The sequence below is a fragment of the Syngnathus scovelli genome, unplaced genomic scaffold (assembly GCF_024217435.2).
Source record: "Syngnathus scovelli strain Florida unplaced genomic scaffold, RoL_Ssco_1.2 HiC_scaffold_44, whole genome shotgun sequence".
NCBI lineage: Eukaryota > Metazoa > Chordata > Actinopteri > Syngnathiformes > Syngnathidae > Syngnathus > Syngnathus scovelli.
Window position 1 is genome coordinate 18,816 of NW_026061538.1, and position 21,900 is coordinate 40,715.

Here is a 21,900-nt window from a genome sequence, read left to right on the forward strand (position 1 = left end):
ATAGCCCCCGCCGAGCGGATCGGCTGTTTATAAGCACCGCGGAGGTGGTCGCGGCGCCTCATTCGACTTCCAGCGGCCGGCGAGCTCGCGCACCCGCCCGGCACATCCGGGAGGCCGTGCGCACGAGCCAAGTGGCCGAAAATAGCCCCCGCCGAGCGGATCGGCTGTTTATAAGCACCGCGGAGGTGGTCGCGGCGCCTCATTCGACTTCCAGCGGTCGGCGAGCTCGCGCACCCGCCCGGCACATCCGGGAGGCCGTGCGCACGAGCCAAGTGGCCGAAAATAGCCCCCGCCGAGCGGATCGGCTGTTTATAAGCACCGCAGAGGTGGTCGCGGCGCCTCATTCGACTTCCGGCGGGCGGCGAGCTCGCGCACCCGCCCGGCACATCCGGGAGGCCGTGCGCACGAGCCAAGTGGCCGAAAATAGCCCCCGCCGAGCGGATCGGCTGTTTATAAGCACCGCGGAGGTGGTCGCGGCGCCTCATTCGACTTCAAGCGGCCGGCGAGCTCGCGCACCCGCCCGGCACATCCGGGAGGCCGTGCGCACGAGCCAAGTGGCCGAAAATAGCCCCCGCCGAGCGGATCGGCTGTTTATAAGCACCGCGGAGGTGGTCGCGGCGCCTCATTCGACTTCCAGCGGCCGGCGAGCTCGCGCACCCGCCCGGCACATCCGGGAGGCCGTGCGCACGAGCCAAGTGGCCGAAAATAGCCCCCGCCGAGCGGATCGGCTGTTTATAAGCACCGCGGAGGTGGTCGCGGCGCCTCATTCGACTTCCAGCGGCCGGCGAGATCGCGCACCCGCCCGGCACATCCGGGAGGCCGTGCGCACGAGCCAAGTGGCCGAAAATAGCCCCCGCCGAGCGGATCGGCTGTTTATAAGCACCGCGGAGGTGGTCGCGGCGCCTCATTCGACTTCCAGCGGGCCGCGCACTCGCGCACGCCGCCCGGTTCAAATTTTCTAAGTGCAACGCACAATGAGATGCATGAGAAACGGCCTTGGTTACCATCACATTTGAAGCGATGAATACGAAGTTAAATTTTATGACTCGGTGTATAAGTCGAGGTCGATTTTTTTCGGTCGATTTTGGATCGAAAAAGGTCGACCAATACACCGGCAAATACGGTATATATACTTATTATAAATGTAGTATTTATTTATATAGATTTATTGTTTATTTATATATATAAAGGCAGGTCCGCAAAAATATTTCTGACGCGTAGCCGGTCCGTGGCGCAAGAAAGGTTGGGGACCACTAGTCTAAAAGAATCTGGCCGTAACTGGAATAGGGTTCTACGCGAATGCCCAATGGAAAAGTGAAGTGCACAAAACCTGCATTTGGCTGTATCAAAATAAATGTCATGAAAAAGGTAAAAACACTACATGGAAGCGCAATGTGTTGTGCTGGGTTCTTTTACAAGTAAAGACTGCTGCTTTGAGTTCACAGGGAGCCATGCTCTTTATTCACTGTACATAGAGGTTTTGAACTCGTGTTGTAGTTTCAGTGTCGGAGTTCAAACTAGGCTTGCAGTTTCCGAATGCCATTCGTGATGGGTGTTGTAAAAAGGTCTTGGCTTAAACGATTGAAGTGCACATAAGAAAAAAAAAAAAAAAAAAGAGCTTGAAGTGCACATAAGAAAAAGAAAAAGCTTACAGCACCTCGTATTCCCAGGCAGTCTCCCATCCAAGTACTAACCAGGCCCGACCCTGCTTAGCTTCCGAGATAAGACGAGATCAGGCGTTCTCAGGGTAGTATGGCCGTAAGCCGTGAGGTGACCCAACATTTTGCATTTTATAGACACAATCGCCCCTGAAACTAGCGAGCAAGCCAATGAAGCCTTCAAAACTGCTTCGGCACATGGAGACCAAGCATCCTGCATTAAAAGACAAACCTTAACCACTTCGGGTTTCATTGTCTCCGATTACGCCTGGATGGGACCGGCTCGTTTCTGAGAAACAAGCTCGGTGCTCCCAATAATTCAACGTAATGGTGACTTTTATTTTTATGTGGTTTATATTTGTTTTTATGCCAGTCGTATCATTTTATTTAATCCTATTTATATATATTTATTATAAATGTAGTATTTATTTATATAGATTTATTGTTTATTTATATATATAAAGGCAGGTCCGCAAAAATATTTCTGACGCGTAGCCGGTCCGTGGCGCAAGAAAGTTTGGGGACCACTAGTCTAAAAGAATCTGGCCGTAACTGGAATAGGGTTCTACGCGAATGCCCAACGGAAAAGTGAAGTGCACAAAACCTGCATTTGGCTGTATCAAAATAAATGTCATGAAAAAGGTAAAAACACTACATGGAAGCGCAATGTGTTGTGCTGGGTTCTTTTAAAAGTAAAGACTGCTGCTTTGAGTTCACAGGGAGCCATGCTCTTTATTCACTGTACATAGTCTGTCCTCTAGCGGTAAAAACGTGAACTGCAATGCTATGGCTGTCGCCACACAATGTAGGTTTTAAACTCGTGTTGTAGTTTCAGTGTCGGAGTTCAAACTAGGCTTGCAGTTTCCGAATGCCATTCGTGATGGGTGCTGTAAAAAGTTCTTGGCTTAAACGATTGAAGTGCACATAAGAAAAAAAAAAAAAAAAAAAAGCTTACGGTAACTGGTATTCCCAGGCGGTCTCCCATCCAAGTACTAACCAGGCCCGACCCTGCTTAGCCTCCGAGATCGGACGAGAGCGGGCGCTCTCAGGGTAGTATTGCCGTAAGCCGTGAGACCGCTCAGAATTTTTCATTTTATAGACACAATCGCCCCTGAAACCATGCCAAGCAGCGGCGGGACTTGATGGCTGTGGTAAAAGTTTCCTTTCACAATTGACGTGGGAAAAAAAAAAAAAAAAAAGGCTTTCAGCACCTGGTATTCCCGGACGGTCACCCTTCCCTTTTGTTTTTCTTTTTTTTTTTACAACCAGGGCCCCCCTCCGCGAGTCGTCACCTTATCGTGGTGGAGGGGTTTGCGTGCCCCTATGATCCTAGGAGCCATGCTGTCGGGGGCTTCATGCCCCTGGTAGGGTCACCCATGGCAAACGGGTCCTAGGTGAGGGGCCAGACAAAGCACGGCTCACAAGCCTCTTATGATGAGTAATATAAATGGACTTAGTTTTCCCTCGCCCGGACGCGGGTCACCGGGGCCTCCCTCTGGAGCCAGGCCTGGAGGCGGGGCTCGAAGGCGAGCGTCTGGTGGCCGGGCCTTCGCCCATGGGGCCCGGCCGGGCATAGCCCGAAATGGAAACGTGGGTCCCCCTTCCCATGGGCTCACCACCTGTGGGAGGGGCCGAAGGGGTCGGGTGCAATGTTAGCTGGGCGGCAGCCAAAGGCGGGGACCTTGGCGGTCTGATCCCCGGCTGCAGAAGCTGGCTCTTGGGACATGGAATGTCACCTCTCTGGCTGGAAAGGAGCCCGAGCTGGTGTGCGAGGCAGAAAGATTCCGACTAGATATAGTCGGACTAGCCTCCACACACAGTTTGGGTTCCGGTACAAGCCCTCTCGAGAGGGGTTGGACTCTCTTCCACTCTGGAGTTGCCCACGGTGAGAGGCGTCGAGCAGGTGTGGGTATACTTATTGCCCCCCGGCTGGGCGCCTGCACATTGGGGTTCACCCCGGTGAACGAGAGGGTAGCCTCCCTCCGCCTTCGGGTGGGGGGACGGGTCCTGACTGTTGTTTGTGTCTATGCACCAAACAGCAGCTCAGAGTACCCACCCTTCTTGGGGTCCCTGGAGGAAGTGCTGGAGAGCGCTCCTTCTGGGGACTCTATCGTTCTACTGGGTGACTTCAATGCTCACGTGGGCAATGACAGTGAGACCTGGAAGGGCGTGATTGGGAGGAACGGCCCCCCTGATCTGAACCCGAGCGGTGTTCTATTGTTGGACTTCTGTGCTCGACACGGATTTTCAATAATGAACACCATGTTCAAACATAAGGGTGTCCATGTGTGCACTTGGCACCAGGACACCCTAGGCCGCAGTTCGATGATCGACTTTGTAGTCGTGTCATCGGATTTGCGGCCGCATGTTTTGGACACTCGGGTGAAGAGAGGGGCGGAGCTGTCAACTGATCACCACCTGGTGGTGGGTTGGCTCCGATGGTGGGGGAAGATGCCGGTCCGACCTGGCAGACCCAAACGCTCTGTGAGGGTCTGCTGGGAACGTCTGGCAGAATCTCCTGTCAGGAAGAGCTTCAACTCCCACCTCCGGCAGAGCTTTTCCCACGTCCCGGGGGAGGCGGGGGACATTGAGTCCGAGTGGACCATGTTCCGCGCCTCCATTGTTGAGGCGGCCGACCGGAGCTGTGGCCGTAAGGTCGTTGGTGCCTGTCGTGGCGGCAACCCCCGAACCCGCTGGTGGACACCGGCGGTAAGGGATGCCGTCAAGCTGAAGAAGGAGTCCTATCGGGCCGTTTTGGCCTGCGGGACTCCGGAGGCAGCTGACAGGTACCGGATGGCCAAGCGGAACGCGGCTTCGGCGGTTGCTGAGGCAAAAACCCGGGCGTGGGAGGAGTTCGGTGAGGCCATGGAGAATGACTTTCGGACGGCTTCGAGGAAATTCTGGTCCACCATCCGGCGTCTCAGGAGGGGGAAGCAGTGCAACGTCAACACTGTTTACAGTGGGGATGGCGTGCTGCTGACCTCGACTCGGGACGTCGTGAGTCGGTGGGGAGAATACTTCGAAGACCTCCTCAATTCCACCTACACGCCTTCCATTGAGGAAGCAGGGCCTAGAGACTCTGAGGCGGATTCTCCAATCTCTGGAGGTGGTCGCGGCGCCTCATTCGACTTCCAGCGGCCGGCGAGCTCGCGCACCCGCCCGGCACATCCGGGAGGCCGTGCGCACGAGCCAAGTGGCCGAAAATAGCCCCCGCCGAGCGGATCGGCTGTTTATAAGCACCGCGGAGGTGGTCGCGGCGCCTCATTCGACTTCCAGCGGCCAGCGAGCTCGCGCACCCGCCCGGCACATCCGGGAGGCCGTGCGCACGAGCCAAGTGGCCGAAAATAGCCCCCGCCGAGCGGATCGGCTGTTTATAAGCACCGCGGAGGTGGTCGCGGCGCCTCATTCGACTTCCAGCGGCCGGCGAGCTCGCGCACCCGCCCGGCACATCCGGGAGGCCGTGCGCACGAGCCAAGTGGCCGAAAATAGCCCCCGCCGAGCGGATCGGCTGTTTATAAGCACCGCGGAGGTGGTCGCGGCGCCTCATTCGACTTCCAGCGGCCGGCGAGCTCGCGCACCCGCCCGGCACATCCGGGAGGCCGTGCGCACGAGCCAAGTGGCCGAAAATAGCCCCCGCCGAGCGGATCGGCTGTTTATAAGCACCGCGGAGGTGGTCGCGGCGCCTCATTCGACTTCCAGCGGCCGGCGAGCTCGCGCACCCGCCCGGCAACTCCGGGAGGCCGTGCGCACGAGCCAAGTGGCCGAAAATAGCCCCCGCCGAGCGGATCGGCTGTTTATAAGCACCGCGGAGGTGGTCGCGGCGCCTCATTCGACTTCCAGCGGCCGGCGAGCTCGCGCACCCGCCCGGCACATCCGGGAGGCCGTGCGCACGAGCCAAGTGGCCGAAAATAGCCCCCGCCGAGCGGATCGGCTGTTTATAAGCACCGCGGAGGTGGTCGCGGCGCCTCATTCGACTTCCAGCGGCCGGCGAGCCCGCGCACCCGCCCGGCACATCCGGGAGGCCGTGCGCACGAGCCAAGTGGCCGAAAATAGCCCCCGCCGAGCGGATCGGCTGTTTATAAGCACCGCGGAGGTGGTCGCGGCGCCTCATTCGATTTCCAGCGGCCGGCGAGCTCGCGCACCCGCCCGGTACATCCGGGAGGCCGTGCGCACGAGCCAAGTGGACGAAAATAGCCCCCGCCGAGCCGATCGGCTGTTTGTAAGCACCGCGGAGGTGGTCGCGGCGCCTCATTCGACTTCCAGCGGCCGGCGAGCTCGCGCACCCGCCCGGCACATCCGGGAGGCCGTGCGCACGAGCCAAGTGGCCGAAAATAGCCCCCGCCGAGCGGATCGGCTGTTTATAAGCACCGCGGAGGTGGTCGCGGCGCCTCATTCGACTTCAAGCGGCCGGCAAGCTCGCGCACCCGCCCGGCACATCCGGGAGGCCGTGCGCACGAGCCAAGTGGCCGAAAATAGCCCCCGCCGAGCGGATCGGCTGTTTATAAGCACCGCGGAGGTGGTCGCGGCGCCTCATTCGACTTCCAGCGGCCGGCGAGCTCGCGCACCCGCCCGGCACATCCGGGAGGCCGTGCGCACGAGCCAAGTGGCCGAAAATAGCCCCCGCCGAGCGGATCGGCTGTTTATAAGCACCGCGGAGGTGGTCGCGGCGCCTCATTCGACTTCCAGCGGCCGGCGAGCTCGCGCACCCGCCCGGCACATCCGGGAGGCCGTGCGCACGAGCCAAGTGGCCGAAAATAGCCCCCGCCGAGCGGATCGGCTGTTTGTAAGCACCGCGGAGGTGGTCGCGGCGCCTCATTCGACTTCCAGCGGCCGGCGAGCTCGCGCACCAGCCCGGCAACTCCGGGAGGCCGTGCGCACGAGCCAAGTGGCCGAAAATAGCCCCCGCCGAGCGGATCGGCTGTTTATAAGCACCGCGGAGGTGGTCGCGGCGCCTCATTCGACTTCCAGCGGCCGGCGAGCTCGCGCACCCGCCCGGCACATCCGGGAGGCCGTGCGCACGAGCCAAGTGGCCGAAAATAGCCCCCGCCGAGCGGATCGGCTGTTTATAAGCACCGCGGAGGTGGTCGCGGCGCCTCATTCGACTTCCAGCGGCCAGCGAGCTCGCGCACCCGCCCGGCACATCCGGGAGGCCGTGCGCACGAGCCAAGTGGCCGAAAATAGCCCCCGCCGAGCGGATCGGCTGTTTATAAGCACCGCGGAGGTGGTCGCGGCGCCTCATTCGACTTCCAGCGGCCGGCGAGCTCGCGCACCCGCCCGGCACATCCGGGAGGCCGTGCGCACGAGCCAAGTGGCCGAAAATAGCCCCCGCCGAGCGGATCGGCTGTTTATAAGCACCGCGGAGGTGGTCGCGGCGCCTCATTCGACTTCCAGCGGCCGGCGAGCTCGCGCACCCGCCCGGCACATCCGGGAGGCCGTGCGCACGAGCCAAGTGGCCGAAAATAGCCCCCGCCGAGCGGATCGGCTGTTTATAAGCACCGCGGAGGTGGTCGCGGCGCCTCATTCGACTTCCAGCGGCCGGCGAGCTCGCGCACCCGCCCGGCACATCCGGGAGGCCGTGCGCACGAGCCAAGTGGCCGAAAATAGCCCCCGCCGAGCGGATCGGCTGTTTATAAGCACCGCGGAGGTGGTCGCGGCGCCTCATTCGACTTCCAGCGGCCGGCGAGCTCGCGCACCCGCCCGGCACATCCGGGAGGCCGTGCGCACGAGCCAAGTGGCCGAAAATAGCCCCCGCCGAGCGGATCGGCTGTTTATAAGCACCGCGGAGGTGGTCGCGGCGCCTCATTCGACTTCCAGCGGCCGGCGAGCCCGCGCACCCGCCCGGCACATCCGGGAGGCCGTGCGCACGAGCCAAGTGGCCGAAAATAGCCCCCGCCGAGCGGATCGGCTGTTTATAAGCACCGCGGAGGTGGTCGCGGCGCCTCATTCGACTTCCAGCGGCCGGCGAGCTCGCGCACCCGCCCGGCACATCCGGGAGGCCGTGCGCACGAGCCAAGTGGCCGAAAATAGCCCCCGCCGAGCGGATCGGCTGTTTATAAGCACCGCGGAGGTGGTCGCGGCGCCTCATTCGACTTCCAGCGGCCGGCGAGCCCGCGCACCCGCCCGGCACATCCGGGAGGCCGTGCGCACGAGCCAAGTGGCCGAAAATAGCCCCCGCCGAGCGGATCGGCTGTTTATAAGCACCGCGGAGGTGGTCGCGGCGCCTCATTCGACTTCCAGCGGCCGGCGAGCTCGCGCACCCGCCCGGCACATCCGGGAGGCCGTGCGCACGAGCCAAGTGGCCGAAAATAGCCCCCGCCGAGCGGATCGGCTGTTTATAAGCACCGCGGAGGTGGTCGCGGCGCCTCATTCGACTTCCAGCGGCCGGCGAGCTCGCGCACCCGCCCGGCACATCCGGGAGGCCGTGCGCACGAGCCAAGTGGCCGAAAATAGCCCCCGCCGAGCGGATCGGCTGTTTATAAGCACCGCGGAGGTGGTCGCGGCGCCTCATTCGACTTCCAGCGGCCAGCGAGCTCGCGCACCCGCCCGGCACATCCGGGAGGCCGTGCGCACGAGCCAAGTGGCCGAAAATAGCCCCCGCCGAGCGGATCGGCTGTTTATAAGCACCGCGGAGGTGGTCGCGGCGCCTCATTCGACTTCCAGCGGCCGGCGAGCTCGCGCACCCGCCCGGCACATCCGGGAGGCCGTGCGCACGAGCCAAGTGGCCGAAAATAGCCCCCGCCGAGCGGATCGGCTGTTTATAAGCACCGCGGAGGTGGTCGCGGCGCCTCATTCGACTTCCAGCGGCCAGCGAGCTCGCGCACCCGCCCGGCACATCCGGGAGGCCGTGCGCACGAGCCAAGTGGCCGAAAATAGCCCCCGCCGAGCGGATCGGCTGTTTATAAGCACCGCGGAGGTGGTCGCGGCGCCTCATTCGACTTCCAGCGGCCGGCGAGCTCGCGCACCCGCCCGGCACATCCGGGAGGCCGTGCGCACGAGCCAAGTGGCCGAAAATAGCCCCCGCCGAGCGGATCGGCTGTTTATAAGCACCGCGGAGGTGGTCGCGGCGCCTCATTCGACTTCCAGCGGCCGGCGAGCTCGCGCACCCGCCCGGCACATCCGGGAGGCCGTGCGCACGAGCCAAGTGGCCGAAAATAGCCCCCGCCGAGCGGATCGGCTGTTTATAAGCACCGCGGAGGTGGTCGCGGCGCCTCATTCGACTTCCAGCGGCCGGCGAGCTCGCGCACCCGCCCGGCAACTCCGGGAGGCCGTGCGCACGAGCCAAGTGGCCGAAAATAGCCCCCGCCGAGCGGATCGGCTGTTTATAAGCACCGCGGAGGTGGTCGCGGCGCCTCATTCGACTTCCAGCGGCCGGCGAGCTCGCGCACCCGCCCGGCACATCCGGGAGGCCGTGCGCACGAGCCAAGTGGCCGAAAATAGCCCCCGCCGAGCGGATCGGCTGTTTATAAGCACCGCGGAGGTGGTCGCGGCGCCTCATTCGACTTCCAGCGGCCGGCGAGCCCGCGCACCCGCCCGGCACATCCGGGAGGCCGTGCGCACGAGCCAAGTGGCCGAAAATAGCCCCCGCCGAGCGGATCGGCTGTTTATAAGCACCGCGGAGGTGGTCGCGGCGCCTCATTCGATTTCCAGCGGCCGGCGAGCTCGCGCACCCGCCCGGTACATCCGGGAGGCCGTGCGCACGAGCCAAGTGGACGAAAATAGCCCCCGCCGAGCCGATCGGCTGTTTGTAAGCACCGCGGAGGTGGTCGCGGCGCCTCATTCGACTTCCAGCGGCCGGCGAGCTCGCGCACCCGCCCGGCACATCCGGGAGGCCGTGCGCACGAGCCAAGTGGCCGAAAATAGCCCCCGCCGAGCGGATCGGCTGTTTATAAGCACCGCGGAGGTGGTCGCGGCGCCTCATTCGACTTCAAGCGGCCGGCAAGCTCGCGCACCCGCCCGGCACATCCGGGAGGCCGTGCGCACGAGCCAAGTGGCCGAAAATAGCCCCCGCCGAGCGGATCGGCTGTTTATAAGCACCGCGGAGGTGGTCGCGGCGCCTCATTCGACTTCCAGCGGCCGGCGAGCTCGCGCACCCGCCCGGCACATCCGGGAGGCCGTGCGCACGAGCCAAGTGGCCGAAAATAGCCCCCGCCGAGCGGATCGGCTGTTTATAAGCACCGCGGAGGTGGTCGCGGCGCCTCATTCGACTTCCAGCGGCCGGCGAGCTCGCGCACCCGCCCGGCACATCCGGGAGGCCGTGCGCACGAGCCAAGTGGCCGAAAATAGCCCCCGCCGAGCGGATCGGCTGTTTGTAAGCACCGCGGAGGTGGTCGCGGCGCCTCATTCGACTTCCAGCGGCCGGCGAGCTCGCGCACCAGCCCGGCAACTCCGGGAGGCCGTGCGCACGAGCCAAGTGGCCGAAAATAGCCCCCGCCGAGCGGATCGGCTGTTTATAAGCACCGCGGAGGTGGTCGCGGCGCCTCATTCGACTTCCAGCGGCCGGCGAGCTCGCGCACCCGCCCGGCACATCCGGGAGGCCGTGCGCACGAGCCAAGTGGCCGAAAATAGCCCCCGCCGAGCGGATCGGCTGTTTATAAGCACCGCGGAGGTGGTCGCGGCGCCTCATTCGACTTCCAGCGGCCAGCGAGCTCGCGCACCCGCCCGGCACATCCGGGAGGCCGTGCGCACGAGCCAAGTGGCCGAAAATAGCCCCCGCCGAGCGGATCGGCTGTTTATAAGCACCGCGGAGGTGGTCGCGGCGCCTCATTCGACTTCCAGCGGCCGGCGAGCTCGCGCACCCGCCCGGCACATCCGGGAGGCCGTGCGCACGAGCCAAGTGGCCGAAAATAGCCCCCGCCGAGCGGATCGGCTGTTTATAAGCACCGCGGAGGTGGTCGCGGCGCCTCATTCGACTTCCAGCGGCCGGCGAGCTCGCGCACCCGCCCGGCACATCCGGGAGGCCGTGCGCACGAGCCAAGTGGCCGAAAATAGCCCCCGCCGAGCGGATCGGCTGTTTATAAGCACCGCGGAGGTGGTCGCGGCGCCTCATTCGACTTCAAGCGGCCGGCGAGCTCGCGCACCCGCCCGGCACATCCGGGAGGCCGTGCGCACGAGCCAAGTGGCCGAAAATAGCCCCCGCCGAGCGGATCGGCTGTTTATAAGCACCGCGGAGGTGGTCGCGGCGCCTCATTCGACTTCCAGCGGCCGGCGAGCTCGCGCACCCGCCCGGCACATCCGGGAGGCCGTGCGCACGAGCCAAGTGGCCGAAAATAGCCCCCGCCGAGCGGATCGGCTGTTTATAAGCACCGCGGAGGTGGTCGCGGCGCCTCATTCGACTTCCAGCGGCCGGCGAGCTCGCGCACCCGCCCGGCACATCCGGGAGGCCGTGCGCACGAGCCAAGTGGCCGAAAATAGCCCCCGCCGAGCGGATCGGCAGTTTATAAGCACCGCGGAGGTGGTCGCGGCGCCTCATTCGACTTCCAGCGGACGGCGAGCCCGCGCACCCGCCCGGCACATCCGGGAGGCCGTGCGCACGAGCCAAGTGGCCGAAAATAGCCCCCGCCGAGCGGATCGGCTGTTTATAAGCACCGCGGAGGTGGTCGGGCGCCTCATTCGACTTCCAGCGGCCGGCGAGCTCGCGCACCCGCCCGGCACATCCGGGAGGCCGTGCGCACGAGCCAAGTGGCCGAAAATAGCCCCCGCCGAGCGGATCGGCTGTTTATAAGCACCGCGGAGGTGGTCGCGGCGCCTCATTCGACTTCCAGCGGCCGGCGAGCTCGCGCACCCGCCCGGCACATCCGGGAGGCCGTGCGCACGAGCCAAGTGGACGAAAATAGCCCCCGCCGAGCGGATCGGCTGTTTGTAAGCACCGCGGAGGTGGTCGCGGCGCCTCATTCGACTTCCAGCGGCCGGCGAGCTCGCGCACCCGCCCGGCAACTCCGGGAGGCCGTGCGCACGAGCCAAGTGGCCGAAAATAGCCCCCGCCGAGCGGATCGGCTGTTTATAAGCACCGCGGAGGTGGTCGCGGCGCCTCATTCGACTTCCAGCGGCCGGCGAGCTCGCGCACCCGCCCGGCACATCCGGGAGGCCGTGCGCACGAGCCAAGTGGCCGAAAATAGCCCCCGCCGAGCGGATCGGCTGTTTATAAGCACCGCGGAGGTGGTCGCGGCGCCTCATTCGACTTCCAGCGGCCGGCGAGCTCGCGCACCCGCCCGGCAACTCCGGGAGGCCGTGCGCACGAGCCAAGTGGCCGAAAATAGCCCCCGCCGAGCGGATCGGCTGTTTATAAGCACCGCGGAGGTGGTTGCGGCGCCTCATTCGACTTCCAGCGGCCGGCGAGCTCGCGCACCCGCCCGGCACATCCGGGAGGCCGTGCGCACGAGCCAAGTGGCCGAAAATAGCCCCCGCCGAGCGGATCGGCTGTTTATAAGCACCGCGGAGGTGGTCGCGGCGCCTCATTCGACTTCAAGCGGCCGGCGAGCTCGCGCACCCGCCCGGCACATCCGGGAGGCCGTGCGCACGAGCCAAGTGGCCGAAAATAGCCCCCGCCGAGCGGATCGGCTGTTTATAAGCACCGCGGAGGTGGTCGCGGCGCCTCATTCGACTTCAAGCGGCCGGCAAGCTCGCGCACCCGCCCGGCACATCCGGGAGGCCGTGCGCACGAGCCAAGTGGCCGAAAATAGCCCCCGCCGAGCGGATCGGCTGTTTATAAGCACCGCGGAGGTGGTCGCGGCGCCTCATTCGACTTCCAGCGGCCGGCGAGCTCGCGCACCCGCCCGGCACATCCGGGAGGCCGTGCGCACGAGCCAAGTGGCCGAAAATAGCCCCCGCCGAGCGGATCGGCTGTTTATAAGCACCGCGGAGGTGGTCGCGGCGCCTCATTCGACTTCCAGCGGCCGGCGAGCTCGCGCACCCGCCCGGCACATCCGGGAGGCCGTGCGCACGAGCCAAGTGGCCGAAAATAGCCCCCGCCGAGCGGATCGGCTGTTTATAAGCACCGCGGAGGTGGTCGCGGCGCCTCATTCGATTTCCAGCGGCCGGCGAGCTGGCGCACCCGCCCGGCACATCCGGGAGGCCGTGCGCACGAGCCAAGTAGACGAAAATAGCCGAGCGGATCGGCTGTTTGTAAGCACCGCGGAGGTGGTCGCGGCGCCTCATTCGACTTCCAGCGGCCGGCGAGCTCGCGCACCCGCCCGGCAACTCCGGGAGGCCGTGCGCACGAGCCAAGTGGCCGAAAATAGCCCCCGCCGAGCGGATCGGCTGTTTATAAGCACCGCGGAGGTGGTCGCGGCGCCTCATTCGACTTCCAGCGGCCGGCGAGCTCGCGCACCCGCCCGGCACATCCGGGAGGCCGTGCGCACGAGCCAAGTGGCCGAAAATAGCCCCCGCCGAGCGGATCGGCTGTTTATAAGCACCGCGGAGGTGGTCGCGGCGCCTCATTCGACTTCCAGCGGTCGGCGAGCTCGCGCACCCGCCCGGCACATCCGGGAGGCCGTGCGCACGAGCCAAGTGGCCGAAAATAGCCCCCGCCGAGCGGATCGGCTGTTTATAAGCACCGCAGAGGTGGTCGCGGCGCCTCATTCGACTTCCGGCGGGCGGCGAGCTCGCGCACCCGCCCGGCACATCCGGGAGGCCGTGCGCACGAGCCAAGTGGCCGAAAATAGCCCCCGCCGAGCGGATCGGCTGTTTATAAGCACCGCGGAGGTGGTCGCGGCGCCTCATTCGACTTCAAGCGGCCGGCGAGCTCGCGCACCCGCCCGGCACATCCGGGAGGCCGTGCGCACGAGCCAAGTGGCCGAAAATAGCCCCCGCCGAGCGGATCGGCTGTTTATAAGCACCGCGGAGGTGGTCGCGGCGCCTCATTCGACTTCCAGCGGCCGGCGAGCTCGCGCACCCGCCCGGCACATCCGGGAGGCCGTGCGCACGAGCCAAGTGGCCGAAAATAGCCCCCGCCGAGCGGATCGGCTGTTTATAAGCACCGCGGAGGTGGTCGCGGCGCCTCATTCGACTTCCAGCGGCCGGCGAGATCGCGCACCCGCCCGGCACATCCGGGAGGCCGTGCGCACGAGCCAAGTGGCCGAAAATAGCCCCCGCCGAGCGGATCGGCTGTTTATAAGCACCGCGGAGGTGGTCGCGGCGCCTCATTCGACTTCCAGCGGGCCGCGCACTCGCGCACGCCGCCCGGTTCAAATTTTCTAAGTGCAACGCACAATGAGATGCATGAGAAACGGCCTTGGTTACCATCACATTTGAAGCGATGAATACGAAGTTAAATTTTATGACTCGGTGTATAAGTCGAGGTCGATTTTTTTCGGTCGATTTTGGATCGAAAAAGGTCGACCAATACACCGGCAAATACGGTATATATACTTATTATAAATGTAGTATTTATTTATATAGATTTATTGTTTATTTATATATATAAAGGCAGGTCCGCAAAAATATTTCTGACGCGTAGCCGGTCCGTGGCGCAAGAAAGGTTGGGGACCACTAGTCTAAAAGAATCTGGCCGTAACTGGAATAGGGTTCTACGCGAATGCCCAATGGAAAAGTGAAGTGCACAAAACCTGCATTTGGCTGTATCAAAATAAATGTCATGAAAAAGGTAAAAACACTACATGGAAGCGCAATGTGTTGTGCTGGGTTCTTTTACAAGTAAAGACTGCTGCTTTGAGTTCACAGGGAGCCATGCTCTTTATTCACTGTACATAGAGGTTTTGAACTCGTGTTGTAGTTTCAGTGTCGGAGTTCAAACTAGGCTTGCAGTTTCCGAATGCCATTCGTGATGGGTGTTGTAAAAAGGTCTTGGCTTAAACGATTGAAGTGCACATAAGAAAAAAAAAAAAAAAAAAGAGCTTGAAGTGCACATAAGAAAAAGAAAAAGCTTACAGCACCTCGTATTCCCAGGCAGTCTCCCATCCAAGTACTAACCAGGCCCGACCCTGCTTAGCTTCCGAGATAAGACGAGATCAGGCGTTCTCAGGGTAGTATGGCCGTAAGCCGTGAGGTGACCCAACATTTTGCATTTTATAGACACAATCGCCCCTGAAACTAGCGAGCAAGCCAATGAAGCCTTCAAAACTGCTTCGGCACATGGAGACCAAGCATCCTGCATTAAAAGACAAACCTTAACCACTTCGGGTTTCATTGTCTCCGATTACGCCTGGATGGGACCGGCTCGTTTCTGAGAAACAAGCTCGGTGCTCCCAATAATTCAACGTAATGGTGACTTTTATTTTTATGTGGTTTATATTTGTTTTTATGCCAGTCGTATCATTTTATTTAATCCTATTTATATATATTTATTATAAATGTAGTATTTATTTATATAGATTTATTGTTTATTTATATATATAAAGGCAGGTCCCCAAAAATATTTCTGACGCGTAGCCGGTCCGTGGCGCAAGAAAGTTTGGGGACCACTAGTCTAAAAGAATCTGGCCGTAACTGGAATAGGGTTCTACGCGAATGCCCAACGGAAAAGTGAAGTGCACAAAACCTGCATTTGGCTGTATCAAAATAAATGTCATGAAAAAGGTAAAAACACTACATGGAAGCGCAATGTGTTGTGCTGGGTTCTTTTAAAAGTAAAGACTGCTGCTTTGAGTTCACAGGGAGCCATGCTCTTTATTCACTGTACATAGTCTGTCCTCTAGCGGTAAAAACGTGAACTGCAATGCTATGGCTGTCGCCACACAATGTAGGTTTTAAACTCGTGTTGTAGTTTCAGTGTCGGAGTTCAAACTAGGCTTGCAGTTTCCGAATGCCATTCGTGATGGGTGCTGTAAAAAGTTCTTGGCTTAAACGATTGAAGTGCACATAAGAAAAAAAAAAAAAAAAAAAAAGCTTACGGTAACTGGTATTCCCAGGCGGTCTCCCATCCAAGTACTAACCAGGCCCGACCCTGCTTAGCCTCCGAGATCGGACGAGAGCGGGCGCTCTCAGGGTAGTATTGCCGTAAGCCGTGAGACCGCTCAGAATTTTTCATTTTATAGACACAATCGCCCCTGAAACCATGCCAAGCAGCGGCGGGACTTGATGGCTGTGGTAAAAGTTTCCTTTCACAATTGACGTGGGAAAAAAAAAAAAAAAAAAGGCTTTCAGCACCTGGTATTCCCGGACGGTCACCCTTCCCTTTTGTTTTTCTTTTTTTTTTTACAACCAGGGCCCCCCTCCGCGAGTCGTCACCTTATCGTGGTGGAGGGGTTTGCGTGCCCCTATGATCCTAGGAGCCATGCTGTCGGGGGCTTCATGCCCCTGGTAGGGTCACCCATGGCAAACGGGTCCTAGGTGAGGGGCCAGACAAAGCACGGCTCACAAGCCTCTTATGATGAGTAATATAAATGGACTTAGTTTTCCCTCGCCCGGACGCGGGTCACCGGGGCCTCCCTCTGGAGCCAGGCCTGGAGGCGGGGCTCGAAGGCGAGCGTCTGGTGGCCGGGCCTTCGCCCATGGGGCCCGGCCGGGCATAGCCCGAAATGGAAACGTGGGTCCCCCTTCCCATGGGCTCACCACCTGTGGGAGGGGCCGAAGGGGTCGGGTGCAATGTTAGCTGGGCGGCAGCCAAAGGCGGGGACCTTGGCGGTCTGATCCCCGGCTGCAGAAGCTGGCTCTTGGGACATGGAATGTCACCTCTCTGGCTGGAAAGGAGCCCGAGCTGGTGTGCGAGGCAGAAAGATTCCGACTAGATATAGTCGGACTAGCCTCCACACACAGTTTGGGTTCCGGTACAAGCCCTCTCGAGAGGGGTTGGACTCTCTTCCACTCTGGAGTTGCCCACGGTGAGAGGCGTCGAGCAGGTGTGGGTATACTTATTGCCCCCCGGCTGGGCGCCTGCACATTGGGGTTCACCCCGGTGAACGAGAGGGTAGCCTCCCTCCGCCTTCGGGTGGGGGGACGGGTCCTGACTGTTGTTTGTGTCTATGCACCAAACAGCAGCTCAGAGTACCCACCCTTCTTGGGGTCCCTGGAGGAAGTGCTGGAGAGCGCTCCTTCTGGGGACTCTATCGTTCTACTGGGTGACTTCAATGCTCACGTGGGCAATGACAGTGAGACCTGGAAGGGCGTGATTGGGAGGAACGGCCCCCCTGATCTGAACCCGAGCGGTGTTCTATTGTTGGACTTCTGTGCTCGACACGGATTTTCAATAATGAACACCATGTTCAAACATAAGGGTGTCCATGTGTGCACTTGGCACCAGGACACCCTAGGCCGCAGTTCGATGATCGACTTTGTAGTCGTGTCATCGGATTTGCGGCCGCATGTTTTGGACACTCGGGTGAAGAGAGGGGCGGAGCTGTCAACTGATCACCACCTGGTGGTGGGTTGGCTCCGATGGTGGGGGAAGATGCCGGTCCGACCTGGCAGACCCAAACGCTCTGTGAGGGTCTGCTGGGAACGTCTGGCAGAATCTCCTGTCAGGAAGAGCTTCAACTCCCACCTCCGGCAGAGCTTTTCCCACGTCCCGGGGGAGGCGGGGGACATTGAGTCCGAGTGGACCATGTTCCGCGCCTCCATTGTTGAGGCGGCCGACCGGAGCTGTGGCCGTAAGGTCGTTGGTGCCTGTCGTGGCGGCAACCCCCGAACCCGCTGGTGGACACCGGCGGTAAGGGATGCCGTCAAGCGACCACCTCCGCGGTGCTTATAAACAGCCGATCCGCTCGGCGGGGGCTATTTTCGGCCACTTGGCTCGTGCGCACGGCCTCCCGGATGTGCCGGGCGGGTGCGCGAGCTCGCCGGCCGCTGGAAGTCCAATGAGGCGCCGCGATCTCCTCCGCGGTGCTTATAAAGTGCCGATCCGCTCGGCTTGGAGCTATTTCCGGCCTCCCGTTGGTGCCGGGCGGCGTGCGCGAGCTCGCCAGCCGCGATCTCCTCCGCGGTGCTTATAAACAGCAGCATGCGCACGGCCTACCAGAATTTGAAGACATTTCGTCAATAAATTTCGCATATTGAATTTTGAAGTCTAATATAATGCAACAATTGAGCTCGACTTATACAAAGGATATATCATAAAATCGTAAATTTCCGTCGAATTTTAGGGGGTCGACTTATACACCGAGTCGACCTGTACACCGGAAAATACGGTAAATACGATTAAATAAAATGATACGACTGGCATAAAAACAAATATAAACCACATAAAAATAAAAGTCACCATTACGTTGAATTATTGGGAGCACCGAGCTTGTTTCTCAGAAACGAGCCGGTCCCATCCAGGCGTAATCGGAGACAATGAAACCCGAAGTGGTTAAGGTTTGTCTTTTAATGCAGGATGCTTGGTCTCCATGTGCCGAAGCAGTTTTGAAGGCTTCATTGGCTCGCTCGCTAGTTTCAGGGGCGATTGTGTCTATAAAATGCAAAATGTTGGGTCACCTCACGGCTTACGGCCATACTACCCTGAGAACCTCCGATCTCGGAAGCTAAGCAGGGTCGGGCCTGGTTAGTACTTGGATGGGAGACCGCCTGGGAATAACAGGTGCTGTAAGCTTTTTCTTTTTCTTATGTGCACTTCAATCGTTTAAGAAGCTATTTTTTACAACACCCATCACGAATGGCATCTGGAAACAGCAAGCCTAATTTAAACTCCGACATTAAAACTATAACACGAGTTTGAAAGCTATATTATGTGGTGACATCCACAGCATTGTAGTTAAATTTTTTACCGCTAGAGAGCAGACTATGTACAGTGAGCATGGCTCCCTGTGAACTCAAAGCAGCAGGCTTGACTTGTAAAAGAACCCAACACAACACTTCCATGAAGTGTTTTTAAACTTTTCAAGGCATTTATTTTGATTCAGCAAAATGCAGGTCGCAACGGCAAATTCGTGCTACCGCATAAAAAGCTGTCAATAACTTTTCATGATAGCCATGTTTCCAGAAAACACCAAAAGCCTTGGAAGAAAGCCTGTTTCGGCCCTGGTTGTCCATCCATCCATCCATCTTCTTCCGCTTATCCGGGGTCGGGTCGCGGGGGCAACAGCTTCAGGAGGGACTCCCAGACTTCCCTCTCCCCAGCCACTTCATCCAGCTCATCCCGGGGGATCCCAAGGCGTTCCCAGGCCAGCTGAGAGACATAGTCTCTCCAGCGCGTCCTGGGTCGTCCCTGGGGTCTCCTACCGGTGGGACATGCCCGGAACACCTCCCCAGGGAGGCGTCCAGGAGGCATCCTGATAAGATGCCCGAGCCACCTCATCTGGCTCCTCTCAACGTGGAGGAGTAGCGACTCTACTCCGAGTCTCTCCCGGATGACCGAGCTTCTCACCCTATCTCTAAGGGAGAGCCCGGACATCCTGCGGAGAAAACTCATTTCGGCCGCTTGTATCCGAGATCTCGTTCTTTCGGTCACGACCCATAGCTCGTGACCATAGGTGAGGGTAGGAGCGTAAATCGACCGGTAAATTGAGAGCTTTGCCTTTTGGCTCAGCTCTCTCTTCACCACAACGGACCGGTACAGGGTCCGCATTACTGCCGACGCTGCACCGATCCGCCTGTCGATCTCACGCTCCATCCTCCCCTCACTCGTGAACAAGACTCCAAGATACTTGAACTCCTCCACTTGGGGCAGGATCTCATCCCCGATCCGGAGAGGGCATTCCACCCTTTTCCGATCGAGGACCATGGACTCGGATTTGGAGGTGCTGACCCTCATCCCGACCGCTTCACACTCGGCTGCGAACCGTTCCAGCGAGAGCTGGAGATCACGGCCTGAAGAAGCCAACAGCACCACGTCATCTGCAAAAAGCAGAGACGCGATGCTGAGGTCCCCAAACCGGACCCCCTCAACGCCTCGGCTGCGCCTAGAAATTCTGTCCATAAAAATTATGAACAGAATCGGTGACAAAGGGCAGCCTTGGCGGAGTCCAACCCTCACTGGGAACGAATCCGACTTACTGCCGGAAATGCGGACCAGACTCTGGCATCGGTGATACAGGGACCGAACCGCCCTTATCAGTTGGCTCGGCACCCCGTACTCCCGAAGCACCCTCCACAGAACCTCCCGAGGGACACGGTCGAACGCCTTCTCCAAGTCCACAAAACACATGTGGACTGGTTGGGCAAACTCCCATGCACCCTCGAGGATCCTGCCGAGGGTGTAGAGCTGGTCCACTGTTCCACGGCCAGGACGAAAGCCACACTGCTCCTCCTGAATCCGAGGTTCGACCTCCCGACGGACCCTCCTCTCCAGCACCCCTGAATAGACCTTACCAGGGAGGCTGAGGAGTGTGATTCCCCTGTAATTGGAACACACCCTCCGGTCCCCCTTCTTAAAGAGGGGAACCACCACCCCAGTCTGCCAATCCAGAGGCACTGTCCCCGATATCCACGCAACGTTGTAGAGGCGTGTCAGCCATGACAGCCCCACAACATCCAGAGCCTTTAAGAACTCTGGGCGGATCTCATCCACCCCCGGGGCCTTGCCACCGAGGAGTTTTTTAACTACCTCAGTGACTTCGACCCCAGAGATTGGAGAATCCGCCTCAGAGTCTCTAGGCCCTGCTTCCTCAATGGAAGGCGTGTAGGTGGAATTGAGGAGGTCTTCGAAGTATTCTCCCCACCGACTCACGACGTCCCGAGTCGAGGTCAGCAGCCCGCCATCCCCACTGTAAACAGTGTTGACGTTGCACTGCTTCCCCCTCCTGAGACGCCGGATGGTGGACCAGAATTTCCTCGAAGCCGTCCGAAAGTCATTCTCCATGGCCTCACCGAACTCCTCCCACGCCCGGGTTTTTGCCTCAGCAACCGCCGAAGCCGCGTTCCGCTTGGCCATCCGGTACCTGTCAGCTGCCTCCGGAGTCCCGCAGGCCAAAACGGCCCGATAGGACTCCTTCTTCAGCTTGACGGCATCCCTTACCGCCGGTGTCCACCAGCGGGTTCGGGGGTTGCCGCCACGACAGGCACCAACGACCTTACGGCCACAGCTCCGGTCGGCCGCCTCAACAATGGAGGCGCGGAACATGGTCCACTCGGACTCAATGTCCCCCGCCTCCCCCGGGACGTGGGAAAAGCTCTGCCGGAGGTGGGAGTTGAAGCTCTTCCTGACAGGAGATTCTGCCAGACGTTCCCAGCAGACCCTCACAGAGCGTTTGGGTCTGCCAGGTCGGACCGGCATCTTCCCCCACCATCGGAGCCAACCCACCACCAGGTGGTGATCAGTTGACAGCTCCGCCCCTCTCTTCACCCGAGTGTCCAAAACATGCGGCCGCAAATCCGATGACACGACTACAAAGTCGATCATCGAACTGCGGCCTAGGGTGTCCTGGTGCCAAGTGCACACATGGACACCCTTATGTTTGAACATGGTGTTCATTATTGAAAATCCGTGTCGAGCACAGAAGTCCAACAATAGAACACCGCTCGGGTTCAGATCAGGGGGGCCGTTCCTCCCAATCACGCCCTTCCAGGTCTCACTGTCATTGCCCACGTGAGCATTGAAGTCACCCAGTAGAACGATAGAGTCCCCAGAAGGAGCGCTCTCCAGCACTTCCTCCAGGGACCCCAAGAAGGGTGGGTACTCTGAGCTGCTGTTTGGTGCATAGACACAAACAACAGTCAGGACCCGTCCCCCCACCCGAAGGCGGAGGGAGGCTACCCTCTCGTTCACCGGGGTGAACCCCAATGTGCAGGCGCCCAGCCGGGGGGGCAATAAGTATACCCACACCTGCTCGACGCCTCTCACCGTGGGCAACTCCAGAGTGGAAGAGAGTCCAACCCCTCTCGAGAGGGCTTGTACCGGAACCCAAACTGTGTGTGGAGGCTAGTCCGACTATATCTAGTCGGAATCTTTCTGCCTCGCACACCAGCTCGGGCTCCTTTCCAGCCAGAGAGGTGACATTCCATGTCCCAAGAGCCAGCTTCTGCAGCCGGGGATCAGACCGCCAAGGTCCCCGCCTTTGGCTGCCGCCCAGCTAACATTGCACCCGACCCCTTCGGCCCCTCCCACAGGTGGTGAGCCCATGGGAAGGGGGACCCACGTTTCCATTTCGGGCTATGCCCGGCCGGGCCCCATGGGCGAAGGCCCGGCCACCAGACGCTCGCCTTCGAGCCCCGCCTCCAGGCCTGGCTCCAGAGGGAGGCCCCGGTGACCCGCGTCCGGGCGAGGGAAAACTAAGTCCATTTATATTACTCATCATAAGAGGCTTGTGAGCCGTGCTTTGTCTGGCCCCTCACCTAGGACCCGTTTGCCATGGGTGACCCTACCAGGGGCATGAAGCCCCCGACAGCATGGCTCCTAGGATCATAGGGGCAC

General features: G+C 60.5%; 5 pseudogenes; 1 reads left to right on the plus strand and 4 right to left on the minus strand.

Annotated features, from left to right (window-relative positions):
* Positions 1 to 1,645: 1,645 nt before the first annotated feature.
* On the minus strand, positions 1,646 to 1,764 carry LOC125968108 (5S ribosomal RNA; annotated as a pseudogene).
* An 842-nt stretch (positions 1,765 to 2,606) lies between these two features.
* Positions 2,607 to 2,725, minus strand: LOC125968103 (5S ribosomal RNA; annotated as a pseudogene).
* Positions 2,726 to 14,536: 11,811 nt separating this feature from the next.
* Positions 14,537 to 14,655, minus strand: LOC125968109 (5S ribosomal RNA; annotated as a pseudogene).
* An 843-nt stretch (positions 14,656 to 15,498) lies between these two features.
* LOC125968104 (5S ribosomal RNA) lies at positions 15,499 to 15,617 on the minus strand (annotated as a pseudogene).
* A 2,415-nt stretch (positions 15,618 to 18,032) lies between these two features.
* Positions 18,033 to 18,141, plus strand: LOC125968106 (5S ribosomal RNA; annotated as a pseudogene).
* Positions 18,142 to 21,900: the final 3,759 nt, after the last annotated feature.